The sequence below is a fragment of the Anomaloglossus baeobatrachus genome, unplaced genomic scaffold, assembly GCF_048569485.1.
Source record: "Anomaloglossus baeobatrachus isolate aAnoBae1 unplaced genomic scaffold, aAnoBae1.hap1 Scaffold_4060, whole genome shotgun sequence".
NCBI classification, from domain to species: domain Eukaryota; kingdom Metazoa; phylum Chordata; class Amphibia; order Anura; family Aromobatidae; genus Anomaloglossus; species Anomaloglossus baeobatrachus.
In genome coordinates this window covers 1-16,795 of record NW_027443397.1, presented here as the reverse complement: position 1 = coordinate 16,795, position 16,795 = coordinate 1, and the positions used below count along the sequence as shown (strand labels likewise).

At 46.3% G+C, this 16,795-nt stretch overlaps 11 non-coding genes across 11 annotated transcripts; all 11 read left to right on the top strand.

The window, feature by feature from the left end:
• Positions 1-383: 383 nt before the first annotated feature.
• Positions 384-574, top strand: LOC142277068 (U2 spliceosomal RNA). The gene has a single exon (XR_012740420.1). It is a non-coding gene; the product is annotated as a U2 spliceosomal RNA (small nuclear RNA).
• A 1,387-nt stretch (positions 575-1,961) lies between these two features.
• On the top strand, positions 1,962-2,152 carry LOC142277067 (U2 spliceosomal RNA). The gene has a single exon (XR_012740419.1). It is a non-coding gene; the product is annotated as a U2 spliceosomal RNA (small nuclear RNA).
• Positions 2,153-3,539: 1,387 nt separating this feature from the next.
• Positions 3,540-3,730, top strand: LOC142277066 (U2 spliceosomal RNA). The gene has a single exon (XR_012740418.1). It is a non-coding gene; the product is annotated as a U2 spliceosomal RNA (small nuclear RNA).
• A 1,388-nt stretch (positions 3,731-5,118) lies between these two features.
• LOC142277065 (U2 spliceosomal RNA) lies at positions 5,119-5,309 on the top strand. Its single transcript, XR_012740417.1, has one exon. It is a non-coding gene; the product is annotated as a U2 spliceosomal RNA (small nuclear RNA).
• Positions 5,310-6,696: 1,387 nt separating this feature from the next.
• On the top strand, positions 6,697-6,887 carry LOC142277096 (U2 spliceosomal RNA). The gene has a single exon (XR_012740445.1). It is a non-coding gene; the product is annotated as a U2 spliceosomal RNA (small nuclear RNA).
• Positions 6,888-8,274: 1,387 nt separating this feature from the next.
• LOC142277095 (U2 spliceosomal RNA) lies at positions 8,275-8,465 on the top strand. The gene has a single exon (XR_012740444.1). It is a non-coding gene; the product is annotated as a U2 spliceosomal RNA (small nuclear RNA).
• A 1,387-nt stretch (positions 8,466-9,852) lies between these two features.
• LOC142277088 (U2 spliceosomal RNA) lies at positions 9,853-10,043 on the top strand. The gene has a single exon (XR_012740438.1). It is a non-coding gene; the product is annotated as a U2 spliceosomal RNA (small nuclear RNA).
• A 1,387-nt stretch (positions 10,044-11,430) lies between these two features.
• Positions 11,431-11,621, top strand: LOC142277076 (U2 spliceosomal RNA). The gene has a single exon (XR_012740427.1). It is a non-coding gene; the product is annotated as a U2 spliceosomal RNA (small nuclear RNA).
• Positions 11,622-13,011: 1,390 nt separating this feature from the next.
• Positions 13,012-13,204, top strand: LOC142277094 (U2 spliceosomal RNA). The gene has a single exon (XR_012740443.1). It is a non-coding gene; the product is annotated as a U2 spliceosomal RNA (small nuclear RNA).
• A 1,390-nt stretch (positions 13,205-14,594) lies between these two features.
• LOC142277093 (U2 spliceosomal RNA) lies at positions 14,595-14,787 on the top strand. The gene has a single exon (XR_012740442.1). It is a non-coding gene; the product is annotated as a U2 spliceosomal RNA (small nuclear RNA).
• A 1,395-nt stretch (positions 14,788-16,182) lies between these two features.
• Positions 16,183-16,373, top strand: LOC142277064 (U2 spliceosomal RNA). The gene has a single exon (XR_012740416.1). It is a non-coding gene; the product is annotated as a U2 spliceosomal RNA (small nuclear RNA).
• Positions 16,374-16,795: the final 422 nt, after the last annotated feature.

The following is a 16,795-nucleotide window of genomic DNA, read 5'->3' as shown; positions in this document are numbered from 1 at the left end:
GGGCTGGGAAGGAAAGGGAAAAGATTAGGGTTTGGGGATGATGAAAGGGCTTTCTACGGGTAAGGATGGCAAAGGGTGGCAGTGACGGAAAGTCAGGCAACCTGTCCTGTCCGTCTTTTTGTATCGTGAATTGGAAAGACTGCAAGGGGGAGGGGAGTTGCTTGCGCCCTAAAGGAGGAGTTATTCAGATTCATTGCAGTGGGCGGCGGCTGCAAAACGCACCATTCTTCTTGTTTTGGCTCTGCAAAGCAGCCTTTTCAAGGGTTGGCTTGGGTGACAAAATGTCTTGTGTAGGCGTGGGTTTGTCTCCCTCTCGCTCTCTCTCCCTAAGATGTGTCCGGCATAGGCCAGGGTGCCACTCGAGGCCCAAACCAATTCTGGTTATCGCTTCTCGGCCTTTTGGCTAAGATCAAGTGTAGTATCTGTTCTTATCAGTTTAATATCTGATACGTCCCCTATCTGGGGACCATATATTAAATGGATTTTTAGAACAGGGAGATGGAAAAAGAGCTTGCTCTGTCCACTCCACGCATTGACCTGGTATTGCAGTACCTCCAGGAACGGTGCACCCCTTCTTAACCCAGTTTCCAAAAGCAGAACTCAATTCACCTGATTCATATTAGCCCGATTTAATGAATTGGAAGAAAGCATACGTCTTCATATGCACCTCAATTTGGCCCATTCACTTTTCACACTTCCTCCTTTTGTTTTTTATCTTTCACACTTTTGACTTTCTTTATTCATCCAAATAGCAAACTCATCACCACTCAACCTGACCAACTCGGCTATGTCCCCGTGCTGCAGTTCTCTGTCTTATCTAGATCATTTGCAATTGAATGGAATAGATCCCTTTTGGACAAAGTGGATTCACCTGCTGCTGCAGTGACCACAGGTGTGATAACATCTAGAATTGGCATCTGGTGCGATCTCTCCGCTTCCACTCCAAAGAAAGTTACCTGTTTATTCCTATCATGCATTGGTTTTTGGGGTTTTCTTTGAGTAATGATGATCTCTTTAGTAGTCTGTTGGCGCCCTCTCCTGGAGGAATAGTTTGCTTGCTCTTGGACATTCTAAAAGAGAGGTCATGATAGACATTGAGCTTCTGAGCTCAATTGGGGAAAGTCATGGGTGATGAATGTTTGCAACCTACTGCGAAGCCTCATACCGCAATATAAGGAACGTCAAATACTAAGAAAGGGCGGCCTATGAAAGAATTACTACTTTCAATAAGTACACTTAAACGGCTAATTGGGAATAGAAAAACTGTAAAAAGCCCTCTGAGAAAGCCCCCCTCTAACCTTTGATAGTAAGCTTTTCTGTAGTCTGCCTGTTGATGTATTTTCCGTTTGAACTGTGCACAACATGAAGAGACGGAACACTGGCGGCTTGTCACAATGCCCCCCGATGACATCACAATAGCGCTGCTGCCTAGAAAACAAGCTGCGCAGAAGAAGTTGTTCTTTGGGTGGGAGGGTGGGCTAGTGGAAGGAGGGGGCAATCTCTTTTTTTCCCGGGTGGTAGGGGGATGACAGGAGAAGGGAAGCGGGTGGTGAGAAAGGTACAGAGGGCAGGGTTTGGGGGCTGGGAAGGAAAGGGAAAAGATTAGGGTTTGGGGATGATGAAAGGGCTTTCTACGGGTAAGGATGGCAAAGGGTGGCAGTGACGGAAAGTCAGGCAACCTGTCCTGTCCGTCTTTTTGTATCGTGAATTGGAAAGACTGCAAGGGGGAGGGGAGTTGCTTGCGCCCTAAAGGAGGAGTTATTCAGATTCATTGCAGTGGGCGGCGGCTGCAAAACGCACCATTCTTCTTGTTTTGGCTCTGCAAAGCAGCCTTTTCAAGGGTTGGCTTGGGTGACAAAATGTCTTGTGTAGGCGTGGGTTTGTCTCCCTCTCGCTCTCTCTCCCTAAGATGTGTCCGGCATAGGCCAGGGTGCCACTCGAGGCCCAAACCAATTCTGGTTATCGCTTCTCGGCCTTTTGGCTAAGATCAAGTGTAGTATCTGTTCTTATCAGTTTAATATCTGATACGTCCCCTATCTGGGGACCATATATTAAATGGATTTTTAGAACAGGGAGATGGAAAAAGAGCTTGCTCTGTCCACTCCACGCATTGACCTGGTATTGCAGTACCTCCAGGAACGGTGCACCCCTTCTTAACCCAGTTTCCAAAAGCAGAACTCAATTCACCTGATTCATATTAGCCCGATTTAATGAATTGGAAGAAAGCATACGTCTTCATATGCACCTCAATTTGGCCCATTCACTTTTCACACTTCCTCCTTTTGTTTTTTATCTTTCACACTTTTGACTTTCTTTATTCATCCAAATAGCAAACTCATCACCACTCAACCTGACCAACTCGGCTATGTCCCCGTGCTGCAGTTCTCTGTCTTATCTAGATCATTTGCAATTGAATGGAATAGATCCCTTTTGGACAAAGTGGATTCACCTGCTGCTGCAGTGACCACAGGTGTGATAACATCTAGAATTGGCATCTGGTGCGATCTCTCCGCTTCCACTCCAAAGAAAGTTACCTGTTTATTCCTATCATGCATTGGTTTTTGGGGTTTTCTTTGAGTAATGATGATCTCTTTAGTAGTCTGTTGGCGCCCTCTCCTGGAGGAATAGTTTGCTTGCTCTTGGACATTCTAAAAGAGAGGTCATGATAGACATTGAGCTTCTGAGCTCAATTGGGGAAAGTCATGGGTGATGAATGTTTGCAACCTACTGCGAAGCCTCATACCGCAATATAAGGAACGTCAAATACTAAGAAAGGGCGGCCTATGAAAGAATTACTACTTTCAATAAGTACACTTAAACGGCTAATTGGGAATAGAAAAACTGTAAAAAGCCCTCTGAGAAAGCCCCCCTCTAACCTTTGATAGTAAGCTTTTCTGTAGTCTGCCTGTTGATGTATTTTCCGTTTGAACTGTGCACAACATGAAGAGACGGAACACTGGCGGCTTGTCACAATGCCCCCCGATGACATCACAATAGCGCTGCTGCCTAGAAAACAAGCTGCGCAGAAGAAGTTGTTCTTTGGGTGGGAGGGTGGGCTAGTGGAAGGAGGGGGCAATCTCTTTTTTTCCCGGGTGGTAGGGGGATGACAGGAGAAGGGAAGCGGGTGGTGAGAAAGGTACAGAGGGCAGGGTTTGGGGGCTGGGAAGGAAAGGGAAAAGATTAGGGTTTGGGGATGATGAAAGGGCTTTCTACGGGTAAGGATGGCAAAGGGTGGCAGTGACGGAAAGTCAGGCAACCTGTCCTGTCCGTCTTTTTGTATCGTGAATTGGAAAGACTGCAAGGGGGAGGGGAGTTGCTTGCGCCCTAAAGGAGGAGTTATTCAGATTCATTGCAGTGGGCGGCGGCTGCAAAACGCACCATTCTTCTTGTTTTGGCTCTGCAAAGCAGCCTTTTCAAGGGTTGGCTTGGGTGACAAAATGTCTTGTGTAGGCGTGGGTTTGTCTCCCTCTCGCTCTCTCTCCCTAAGATGTGTCCGGCATAGGCCAGGGTGCCACTCGAGGCCCAAACCAATTCTGGTTATCGCTTCTCGGCCTTTTGGCTAAGATCAAGTGTAGTATCTGTTCTTATCAGTTTAATATCTGATACGTCCCCTATCTGGGGACCATATATTAAATGGATTTTTAGAACAGGGAGATGGAAAAAGAGCTTGCTCTGTCCACTCCACGCATTGACCTGGTATTGCAGTACCTCCAGGAACGGTGCACCCCTTCTTAACCCAGTTTCCAAAAGCAGAACTCAATTCACCTGATTCATATTAGCCCGATTTAATGAATTGGAAGAAAGCATACGTCTTCATATGCACCTCAATTTGGCCCATTCACTTTTCACACTTCCTCCTTTTGTTTTTTATCTTTCACACTTTTGACTTTCTTTATTCATCCAAATAGCAAACTCATCACCACTCAACCTGACCAACTCGGCTATGTCCCCGTGCTGCAGTTCTCTGTCTTATCTAGATCATTTGCAATTGAATGGAATAGATCCCTTTTGGACAAAGTGGATTCACCTGCTGCTGCAGTGACCACAGGTGTGATAACATCTAGAATTGGCATCTGGTGCGATCTCTCCGCTTCCACTCCAAAGAAAGTTACCTGTTTATTCCTATCATGCATTGGTTTTTGGGGTTTTCTTTGAGTAATGATGATCTCTTTAGTAGTCTGTTGGCGCCCTCTCCTGGAGGAATAGTTTGCTTGCTCTTGGACATTCTAAAAGAGAGGTCATGATAGACATTGAGCTTCTGAGCTCAATTGGGGAAAGTCATGGGTGATGAATGTTTGCAACCTACTGCGAAGCCTCATACCGCAATATAAGGAACGTCAAATACTAAGAAAGGGCGGCCTATGAAAGAATTACTACTTTCAATAAGTACACTTAAACGGCTAATTGGGAATAGAAAAACTGTAAAAAGCCCTCTGAGAAAGCCCCCCTCTAACCTTTGATAGTAAGCTTTTCTGTAGTCTGCCTGTTGATGTATTTTCCGTTTGAACTGTGCACAACATGAAGAGACGGAACACTGGCGGCTTGTCACAATGCCCCCCGATGACATCACAATAGCGCTGCTGCCTAGAAAACAAGCTGCGCAGAAGAAGTTGTTCTTTGGGTGGGAGGGTGGGCTAGTGGAAGGAGGGGGCAATCTCTTTTTTTCCCGGTGTGGTAGGGGGATGACAGGAGAAGGGAAGCGGGTGGTGAGAAAGGTACAGAGGGCAGGGTTTGGGGGCTGGGAAGGAAAGGGAAAAGATTAGGGTTTGGGGATGATGAAAGGGCTTTCTACGGGTAAGGATGGCAAAGGGTGGCAGTGACGGAAAGTCAGGCAACCTGTCCTGTCCGTCTTTTTGTATCGTGAATTGGAAAGACTGCAAGGGGGAGGGGAGTTGCTTGCGCCCTAAAGGAGGAGTTATTCAGATTCATTGCAGTGGGCGGCGGCTGCAAAACGCACCATTCTTCTTGTTTTGGCTCTGCAAAGCAGCCTTTTCAAGGGTTGGCTTGGGTGACAAAATGTCTTGTGTAGGCGTGGGTTTGTCTCCCTCTCGCTCTCTCTCCCTAAGATGTGTCCGGCATAGGCCAGGGTGCCACTCGAGGCCCAAACCAATTCTGGTTATCGCTTCTCGGCCTTTTGGCTAAGATCAAGTGTAGTATCTGTTCTTATCAGTTTAATATCTGATACGTCCCCTATCTGGGGACCATATATTAAATGGATTTTTAGAACAGGGAGATGGAAAAAGAGCTTGCTCTGTCCACTCCACGCATTGACCTGGTATTGCAGTACCTCCAGGAACGGTGCACCCCTTCTTAACCCAGTTTCCAAAAGCAGAACTCAATTCACCTGATTCATATTAGCCCGATTTAATGAATTGGAAGAAAGCATACGTCTTCATATGCACCTCAATTTGGCCCATTCACTTTTCACACTTCCTCCTTTTGTTTTTTATCTTTCACACTTTTGACTTTCTTTATTCATCCAAATAGCAAACTCATCACCACTCAACCTGACCAACTCGGCTATGTCCCCGTGCTGCAGTTCTCTGTCTTATCTAGATCATTTGCAATTGAATGGAATAGATCCCTTTTGGACAAAGTGGATTCACCTGCTGCTGCAGTGACCACAGGTGTGATAACATCTAGAATTGGCATCTGGTGCGATCTCTCCGCTTCCACTCCAAAGAAAGTTACCTGTTTATTCCTATCATGCATTGGTTTTTGGGGTTTTCTTTGAGTAATGATGATCTCTTTAGTAGTCTGTTGGCGCCCTCTCCTGGAGGAATAGTTTGCTTGCTCTTGGACATTCTAAAAGAGAGGTCATGATAGACATTGAGCTTCTGAGCTCAATTGGGGAAAGTCATGGGTGATGAATGTTTGCAACCTACTGCGAAGCCTCATACCGCAATATAAGGAACGTCAAATACTAAGAAAGGGCGGCCTATGAAAGAATTACTACTTTCAATAAGTACACTTAAACGGCTAATTGGGAATAGAAAAACTGTAAAAAGCCCTCTGAGAAAGCCCCCCTCTAACCTTTGATAGTAAGCTTTTCTGTAGTCTGCCTGTTGATGTATTTTCCGTTTGAACTGTGCACAACATGAAGAGACGGAACACTGGCGGCTTGTCACAATGCCCCCCGATGACATCACAATAGCGCTGCTGCCTAGAAAACAAGCTGCGCAGAAGAAGTTGTTCTTTGGGTGGGAGGGTGGGCTAGTGGAAGGAGGGGGCAATCTCTTTTTTTCCCGGGTGGTAGGGGGATGACAGGAGAAGGGAAGCGGGTGGTGAGAAAGGTACAGAGGGCAGGGTTTGGGGGCTGGGAAGGAAAGGGAAAAGATTAGGGTTTGGGGATGATGAAAGGGCTTTCTACGGGTAAGGATGGCAAAGGGTGGCAGTGACGGAAAGTCAGGCAACCTGTCCTGTCCGTCTTTTTGTATCGTGAATTGGAAAGACTGCAAGGGGGAGGGGAGTTGCTTGCGCCCTAAAGGAGGAGTTATTCAGATTCATTGCAGTGGGCGGCGGCTGCAAAACGCACCATTCTTCTTGTTTTGGCTCTGCAAAGCAGCCTTTTCAAGGGTTGGCTTGGGTGACAAAATGTCTTGTGTAGGCGTGGGTTTGTCTCCCTCTCGCTCTCTCTCCCTAAGATGTGTCCGGCATAGGCCAGGGTGCCACTCGAGGCCCAAACCAATTCTGGTTATCGCTTCTCGGCCTTTTGGCTAAGATCAAGTGTAGTATCTGTTCTTATCAGTTTAATATCTGATACGTCCCCTATCTGGGGACCATATATTAAATGGATTTTTAGAACAGGGAGATGGAAAAAGAGCTTGCTCTGTCCACTCCACGCATTGACCTGGTATTGCAGTACCTCCAGGAACGGTGCACCCCTTCTTAACCCAGTTTCCAAAAGCAGAACTCAATTCACCTGATTCATATTAGCCCGATTTAATGAATTGGAAGAAAGCATACGTCTTCATATGCACCTCAATTTGGCCCATTCACTTTTCACACTTCCTCCTTTTGTTTTTTATCTTTCACACTTTTGACTTTCTTTATTCATCCAAATAGCAAACTCATCACCACTCAACCTGACCAACTCGGCTATGTCCCCGTGCTGCAGTTCTCTGTCTTATCTAGATCATTTGCAATTGAATGGAATAGATCCCTTTTGGACAAAGTGGATTCACCTGCTGCTGCAGTGACCACAGGTGTGATAACATCTAGAATTGGCATCTGGTGCGATCTCTCCGCTTCCACTCCAAAGAAAGTTACCTGTTTATTCCTATCATGCATTGGTTTTTGGGGTTTTCTTTGAGTAATGATGATCTCTTTAGTAGTCTGTTGGCGCCCTCTCCTGGAGGAATAGTTTGCTTGCTCTTGGACATTCTAAAAGAGAGGTCATGATAGACATTGAGCTTCTGAGCTCAATTGGGGAAAGTCATGGGTGATGAATGTTTGCAACCTACTGCGAAGCCTCATACCGCAATATAAGGAACGTCAAATACTAAGAAAGGGCGGCCTATGAAAGAATTACTACTTTCAATAAGTACACTTAAACGGCTAATTGGGAATAGAAAAACTGTAAAAAGCCCTCTGAGAAAGCCCCCCTCTAACCTTTGATAGTAAGCTTTTCTGTAGTCTGCCTGTTGATGTATTTTCCGTTTGAACTGTGCACAACATGAAGAGACGGAACACTGGCGGCTTGTCACAATGCCCCCCGATGACATCACAATAGCGCTGCTGCCTAGAAAACAAGCTGCGCAGAAGAAGTTGTTCTTTGGGTGGGAGGGTGGGCTAGTGGAAGGAGGGGGCAATCTCTTTTTTTCCCGGGTGGTAGGGGGATGACAGGAGAAGGGAAGCGGGTGGTGAGAAAGGTACAGAGGGCAGGGTTTGGGGGCTGGGAAGGAAAGGGAAAAGATTAGGGTTTGGGGATGATGAAAGGGCTTTCTACGGGTAAGGATGGCAAAGGGTGGCAGTGACGGAAAGTCAGGCAACCTGTCCTGTCCGTCTTTTTGTATCGTGAATTGGAAAGACTGCAAGGGGGAGGGGAGTTGCTTGCGCCCTAAAGGAGGAGTTATTCAGATTCATTGCAGTGGGCGGCGGCTGCAAAACGCACCATTCTTCTTGTTTTGGCTCTGCAAAGCAGCCTTTTCAAGGGTTGGCTTGGGTGACAAAATGTCTTGTGTAGGCGTGGGTTTGTCTCCCTCTCGCTCTCTCTCCCTAAGATGTGTCCGGCATAGGCCAGGGTGCCACTCGAGGCCCAAACCAATTCTGGTTATCGCTTCTCGGCCTTTTGGCTAAGATCAAGTGTAGTATCTGTTCTTATCAGTTTAATATCTGATACGTCCCCTATCTGGGGACCATATATTAAATGGATTTTTAGAACAGGGAGATGGAAAAAGAGCTTGCTCTGTCCACTCCACGCATTGACCTGGTATTGCAGTACCTCCAGGAACGGTGCACCCCTTCTTAACCCAGTTTCCAAAAGCAGAACTCAATTCACCTGATTCATATTAGCCCGATTTAATGAATTGGAAGAAAGCATACGTCTTCATATGCACCTCAATTTGGCCCATTCACTTTTCACACTTCCTCCTTTTGTTTTTTATCTTTCACACTTTTGACTTTCTTTATTCATCCAAATAGCAAACTCATCACCACTCAACCTGACCAACTCGGCTATGTCCCCGTGCTGCAGTTCTCTGTCTTATCTAGATCATTTGCAATTGAATGGAATAGATCCCTTTTGGACAAAGTGGATTCACCTGCTGCTGCAGTGACCACAGGTGTGATAACATCTAGAATTGGCATCTGGTGCGATCTCTCCGCTTCCACTCCAAAGAAAGTTACCTGTTTATTCCTATCATGCATTGGTTTTTGGGGTTTTCTTTGAGTAATGATGATCTCTTTAGTAGTCTGTTGGCGCCCTCTCCTGGAGGAATAGTTTGCTTGCTCTTGGACATTCTAAAAGAGAGGTCATGATAGACATTGAGCTTCTGAGCTCAATTGGGGAAAGTCATGGGTGATGAATGTTTGCAACCTACTGCGAAGCCTCATACCGCAATATAAGGAACGTCAAATACTAAGAAAGGGCGGCCTATGAAAGAATTACTACTTTCAATAAGTACACTTAAACGGCTAATTGGGAATAGAAAAACTGTAAAAAGCCCTCTGAGAAAGCCCCCCTCTAACCTTTGATAGTAAGCTTTTCTGTAGTCTGCCTGTTGATGTATTTTCCGTTTGAACTGTGCACAACATGAAGAGACGGAACACTGGCGGCTTGTCACAATGCCCCCCGATGACATCACAATAGCGCTGCTGCCTAGAAAACAAGCTGCGCAGAAGAAGTTGTTCTTTGGGTGGGAGGGTGGGCTAGTGGAAGGAGGGGGCAATCTCTTTTTTTCCCGGGTGGTAGGGGGATGACAGGAGAAGGGAAGCGGGTGGTGAGAAAGGTACAGAGGGCAGGGTTTGGGGGCTGGGAAGGAAAGGGAAAAGATTAGGGTTTGGGGATGATGAAAGGGCTTTCTACGGGTAAGGATGGCAAAGGGTGGCAGTGACGGAAAGTCAGGCAACCTGTCCTGTCCGTCTTTTTGTATCGTGAATTGGAAAGACTGCAAGGGGGAGGGGAGTTGCTTGCGCCCTAAAGGAGGAGTTATTCAGATTCATTGCAGTGGGCGGCGGCTGCAAAACGCACCATTCTTCTTGTTTTGGCTCTGCAAAGCAGCCTTTTCAAGGGTTGGCTTGGGTGACAAAATGTCTTGTGTAGGCGTGGGTTTGTCTCCCTCTCGCTCTCTCTCCCTAAGATGTGTCCGGCATAGGCCAGGGTGCCACTCGAGGCCCAAACCAATTCTGGTTATCGCTTCTCGGCCTTTTGGCTAAGATCAAGTGTAGTATCTGTTCTTATCAGTTTAATATCTGATACGTCCCCTATCTGGGGACCATATATTAAATGGATTTTTAGAACAGGGAGATGGAAAAAGAGCTTGCTCTGTCCACTCCACGCATTGACCTGGTATTGCAGTACCTCCAGGAACGGTGCACCCCTTCTTAACCCAGTTTCCAAAAGCAGAACTCAATTCACCTGATTCATATTAGCCCGATTTAATGAATTGGAAGAAAGCATACGTCTTCATATGCACCTCAATTTGGCCCATTCACTTTTCACACTTCCTCCTTTTGTTTTTTATCTTTCACACTTTTGACTTTCTTTATTCATCCAAATAGCAAACTCATCACCACTCAACCTGACCAACTCGGCTATGTCCCCGTGCTGCAGTTCTCTGTCTTATCTAGATCATTTGCAATTGAATGGAATAGATCCCTTTTGGACAAAGTGGATTCACCTGCTGCTGCAGTGACCACAGGTGTGATAACATCTAGAATTGGCATCTGGTGCGATCTCTCCGCTTCCACTCCAAAGAAAGTTACCTGTTTATTCCTATCATGCATTGGTTTTTGGGGTTTTCTTTGAGTAATGATGATCTCTTTAGTAGTCTGTTGGCGCCCTCTCCTGGAGGAATAGTTTGCTTGCTCTTGGACATTCTAAAAGAGAGGTCATGATAGACATTGAGCTTCTGAGCTCAATTGGGGAAAGTCATGGGTGATGAATGTTTGCAACCTACTGCGAAGCCTCATACCGCAATATAAGGAACGTCAAATACTAAGAAAGGGCGGCCTATGAAAGAATTACTACTTTCAATAAGTACACTTAAACGGCTAATTGGGAATAGAAAAACTGTAAAAAGCCCTCTGAGAAAGCCCCCCTCTAACCTTTGATAGTAAGCTTTTCTGTAGTCTGCCTGTTGATGTATTTTCCGTTTGAACTGTGCACAACATGAAGAGACGGAACACTGGCGGCTTGTCACAATGCCCCCCGATGACATCACAATAGCGCTGCTGCCTAGAAAACAAGCTGCGCAGAAGAAGTTGTTCTTTGGGTGGGAGGGTGGGCTAGTGGAAGGAGGGGGCAATCTCTTTTTTTCCCGGGTGGTAGGGGGATGACAGGAGAAGGGAAGCGGGTGGTGAGAAAGGTACAGAGGGCAGGGTTTGGGGGCTGGGAAGGAAAGGGAAAAGATTAGGGTTTGGGGATGATGAAAGGGCTTTCTACGGGTAAGGATGGCAAAGGGTGGCAGTGACGGAAAGTCAGGCAACCTGTCCTGTCCGTCTTTTTGTATCGTGAATTGGAAAGACTGCAAGGGGGAGGGGAGTTGCTTGCGCCCTAAAGGAGGAGTTATTCAGATTCATTGCAGTGGGCGGCGGCTGCAAAACGCACCATTCTTCTTGTTTTGGCTCTGCAAAGCAGCCTTTTCAAGGGTTGGCTTGGGTGACAAAATGTCTTGTGTAGGCGTGGGTTTGTCTCCCTCTCGCTCTCTCTCCCTAAGATGTGTCCGGCATAGGCCAGGGTGCCACTCGAGGCCCAAACCAATTCTGGTTATCGCTTCTCGGCCTTTTGGCTAAGATCAAGTGTAGTATCTGTTCTTATCAGTTTAATATCTGATACGTCCCCTATCTGGGGACCATATATTAAATGGATTTTTAGAACAGGGAGATGGAAAAAGAGCTTGCTCTGTCCACTCCACGCATTGACCTGGTATTGCAGTACCTCCAGGAACGGTGCACCCCTTCTTAACCCAGTTTCCAAAAGCAGAACTCAATTCACCTGATTCATATTAGCCCGATTTAATGAATTGGAAGAAAGCATACGTCTTCATATGCACCTCAATTTGGCCCATTCACTTTTCACACTTCCTCCTTTTGTTTTTTATCTTTCACACTTTTGACTTTCTTTATTCATCCAAATAGCAAACTCATCACCACTCAACCTGACCAACTCGGCTATGTCCCCGTGCTGCAGTTCTCTGTCTTATCTAGATCATTTGCAATTGAATGGAATAGATCCCTTTTGGACAAAGTGGATTCACCTGCTGCTGCAGTGACCACAGGTGTGATAACATCTAGAATTGGCATCTGGTGCGATCTCTCCGCTTCCACTCCAAAGAAAGTTACCTGTTTATTCCTATCATGCATTGGTTTTTGGGGTTTTCTTTGAGTAATGATGATCTCTTTAGTAGTCTGTTGGCGCCCCTCTCCTGGAGGAATAGTTTGCTTGCTCTTGGACATTCTAAAAGAGAGGTCATGATAGACATTGAGCTTCTGAGCTCAATTGGGGAAAGTCATGGGTGATGAATGTTTGCAACCTACTGCGAAGCCTCATACCGCAATATAAGGAACGTCAAATACTAAGAAAGGGCGGCCTATGAAAGAATTACTACTTTCAATAAGTACACTTAAACGGCTAATTGGGAATAGAAAAACTGTAAAAAGCCCTCTGAGAAAGCCCCCCTCTAACCTTTGATAGTAAGCTTTTCTGTAGTCTGCCTGTTGATGTATTTTCCGTTTGAACTGTGCACAACATGAAGAGACGGAACACTGGCGGCTTGTCACAATGCCCCCCGATGACATCACAATAGCGCTGCTGCCTAGAAAACAAGCTGCGCAGAAGAAGTTGTTCTTTGGGGTGGGAGGGTGGGCTAGTGGAAGGAGGGGGCAATCTCTTTTTTTCCCGGGTGGTAGGGGGATGACAGGAGAAGGGAAGCGGGTGGTGAGAAAGGTACAGAGGGCAGGGTTTGGGGGCTGGGAAGGAAAGGGAAAAGATTAGGGTTTGGGGATGATGAAAGGGCTTTCTACGGGTAAGGATGGCAAAGGGTGGCAGTGACGGAAAGTCAGGCAACCTGTCCTGTCCGTCTTTTTGTATCGTGAATTGGAAAGACTGCAAGGGGGAGGGGAGTTGCTTGCGCCCTAAAGGAGGAGTTATTCAGATTCATTGCAGTGGGCGGCGGCTGCAAAACGCACCATTCTTCTTGTTTTGGCTCTGCAAAGCAGCCTTTTCAAGGGTTGGCTTGGGTGACAAAATGTCTTGTGTAGGCGTGGGTTTGTCTCCCTCTCGCCTCTCTCTCCCTAAGATGTGTCCGGCATAGGCCAGGGTGCCACTCGAGGCCCAAACCAATTCTGGTTATCGCTTCTCGGCCTTTTGGCTAAGATCAAGTGTAGTATCTGTTCTTATCAGTTTAATATCTGATACGTCCCCCTATCTGGGGACCATATATTAAATGGATTTTTAGAACAGGGAGATGGAAAAAGAGCTTGCTCTGTCCACTCCACGCATTGACCTGGTATTGCAGTACCCTCCAGGAACGGTGCACCCCTTCTTAACCCAGTTTCCAAAAGCAGAACTCAATTCACCTGATTCATATTAGCCCGATTTAATGAATTGGAAGAAAGCATACGTCTTCATATGCACCTCAATTTGGCCCATTCACTTTTCACACTTCCTCCTTTTGTTTTTTATCTTTCACACTTTTGACTTTCTTTATTCATCCAAATAGCAAACTCATCACCACTCAACCTGACCAACTCGGCTATGTCCCCGTGCTGCAGTTCTCTGTCTTATCTAGATCATTTGCAATTGAATGGAATAGATCCCTTTTTGGACAAAGTGGATTCACCTGCTGCTGCAGTGACCACAGGTGTGATAACATCTAGAATTGGCATCTGGTGCGATCTCTCCGCTTCCACTCCAAAGAAAGTTACCTGTTTATTCCTATCATGCATTGGTTTTTGGGGTTTTCTTTGAGTAATGATGATCTCTTTAGTAGTCTGTTGGCGCCCTCTCCTGGAGGAATAGTTTGCTTGCTCTTGGACATTCTAAAAGAGAGGTCATGATAGACATTGAGCTTCTGAGCTCAATTGGGGAAAGTCATGGGTGATGAATGTTTGCAACCTACTGCGAAGCTCATACCGCAATATAAGGAACGTCAAATACTAAGAAAGGGCGGCCTATGAAAGAATTACTACTTTCAATAAGTACACTTAAACGGCTAATTGGGAATAGAAAAACTGTAAAAAGCCCTCTGAGAAAGCCCCCCCTCTAACCTTTGATAGTAAGCTTTTCTGTAGTCTGCCTGTTGATGTATTTTCCCGTTTGAACTGTGCACAACATGAAGAGACGGAACACTGGCGGCTTGTCACAATGCCCCCCGATGACATCACAATAGCGCTGCTGCCTAGAAAACAAGCTGCGCAGAAGAAGTTGTTCTTTGGGTGGGAGGGTGGGCTAGTGGAAGGAGGGGGGCAATCTCTTTTTTCCCGGGTGGTAGGGGGATGACAGGAGAAGGAAGCGGGTGGTGAGAAAGGTACAGAGGGCAGGGTTTGGGGGCTGGGAAGGAAAGGGAAAAGATTAGGGTTTGGGGATGATGAAAGGGCTTTCTACGGGTAAGGATGGCAAAGGGTGGCAGTGACGGAAAGTCAGGCAACCTGTCTCTGTCCGTCTTTTTGTATCGTGAATTGGAAAGACTGCAAGGGGGAGGGGAGTTGCTTGCGCCCTAAAGGAGGAGTTATTCAGATTCATTGCAGTGGGCGGCGGCTGCAAAACGCACCATTCTTCTTGTTTTGGCTCTGCAAAGCAGCCTTTTCAAGGGTTTGGCTTGGGTGACAAAATGTCTTGTGTAGGCGTGGGTTTGTCTCCCTCGCTCTCTCTCTCCCTAAGATGTGTCCGGCATAGGCCAGGGTGCCACTCGAGGCCCAAACCAATTCTGGTTATCGCTTCTCGGCCTTTTGGCTAAGATCAAGTGTAGTATCTGTTCTTATCAGTTTAATATCTGATACGTCCCCTATCTGGGGACCATATATTAAATGGGATTTTTAGAACAGGGGAGATGGAAAAAGAGCTTGCTCTGTCCACTCCACGCATTGACCTGGTATTGCAGTACCTCCAGGAACGGTGCACCCCTTCTTAACCCAGTTTTCCAAAAGCAGAACTCAATTCACCTGATTCATATTAGCCCGATTTAATGAATTGGAAGAAAGCATACGTCTTCATATGCACCTCAATTTGGCCCATTCACTTTTCACACTTCCTCCTTTTGTTTTTTATCTTTCACACTTTTGACTTTCTTTATTCATCCAAATAGCAAACTCATCACCACTCAACCTGACCAACTCGGCTATGTCCCCGTGCTGCAGTTCTCTGTCTTATCTAGATCATTTGCAATTGAATGGAATAGATCCCTTTTGGACAAAGTGGATTCACCTGCTGCTGCAGTGACCACAGGTGTGATAACATCTAGAATTGGCATCTGGTGCGATCTCTCCGCTTCCACTCCAAAGAAAGTTACCTGTTTATTCCTATCATGCATTGGTTTTTGGGGTTTTCTTTGAGTAATGATGATCTCTTTAGTAGTCTGTTGGCGCCCTCTCCTGGAGGAATAGTTTGCTTGCTCTTGGACATTCTAAAAGAGAGGTCATGATAGACATTGAGCTTCTGAGCTCAATTGGGGAAAGTCATGGGTGATGAATGTTTGCAACCTACTGCGAAGCCTCATACCGCAATATAAGGAACGTCAAATACTAAGAAAGGGCGGCCTATGAAAGAATTACTACTTTCAATAAGTACACTTAAACGGCTAATTGGGAATAGAAAAACTGTAAAAAGCCCTCTGAGAAAGCCCCCCTCTAACCTTTGATAGTAAGCTTTTCTGTAGTCTGCCTGTTGATGTATTTTCCGTTTGAAACTGTGCACAACATGAAGAGACGGAACACTGGCGGCTTGTCACAATGCCCCCCGATGACATCACAATAGCGCTGCTGCCTAGAAAACAAGCTGCGCAGAAGAAGTTGTTCTTTGGGTGGGAGGGTGGGCTAGTGGAAGGAGGGGGGGGCAATCTCTTTTTTTCCGGGTGGTAGGGGGATGACAGGAGAAGGGAAGCGGGGTGGTGAGAAAGGTACAGAGGGCAGGGTTTGGGGGCTGGGAAGGAAAGGGAAAAGATTAGGGTTTGGGGATGATGAAAGGGCTTTCTACGGGTAAGGATGGCAAAGGGTGGCAGTGAACGGAAAGTCAGGCAACCTGTCCCTGTCCGTCTTTTTGTATCGTGAATTGGAAAGACTGCAAGGGGGAGGGGAGTTGCTTGCGCCCTAAAGGAGGAGTTATTCAGATTCATTGCAGTGGGCGGCGGCTGCAAAACGCACCATTCTTCTTGTTTTGGCTCTGCAAAGCAGCCTTTTCAAGGGTTGGCTTGGGTGACAAAATGTCTTGTGTAGGCGTGGGTTTGTCTCCCTCTCGCTCTCTCTCCCCTAAGATGTGTCCGGCATAGGCCAGGGTGCCACTCGAGGCCCAAACCAATTCTGGTTATCGCTTCTCGGCCTTTTGGCTAAGATCAAGTGTAGTATCTGTTCTTATCAGTTTAATATCTGATACGTCCCCTATCTGGGGACCATATATTAAATGGATTTTTAGAACAGGGAGATGGAAAAAGAGCTTGCTCTGTCCACTCCACGCATTGACCTGGTATTGCAGTACCTCCAGGAACGGTGCACCCCTTCTTAACCCAGTTTCCCAAAAGCAGAACTCAATTCACCTGATTCATATTAGCCCGATTTAATGAATTGGAAGAAAGCATACGTCTTCATATGCACCTCAATTTGGCCCATTCACTTTTCACACTTCCTCCTTTTGTTTTTTATCTTTCACACTTTTGACTTTCTTTATTCATCCAAATAGCAAACTCATCACCACTCAACCTGACCAACTCGGCTATGTCCCCCGTGCTGCAGTTCTCTGTCTTATCTAGATCATTTGCAATTGAATGGAATAGATCCCTTTTGGACAAAGTGGATTCACCTGCTGCTGCAGTGACCACAGGTGTGATAACATCTAGAATTGGCATCTGTGCGATCTCTCCGCTTCCACTCCAAAGAAAAGTTACCTGTTTATTCCTATCATGCATTGGTTTTTGGGGTTTTC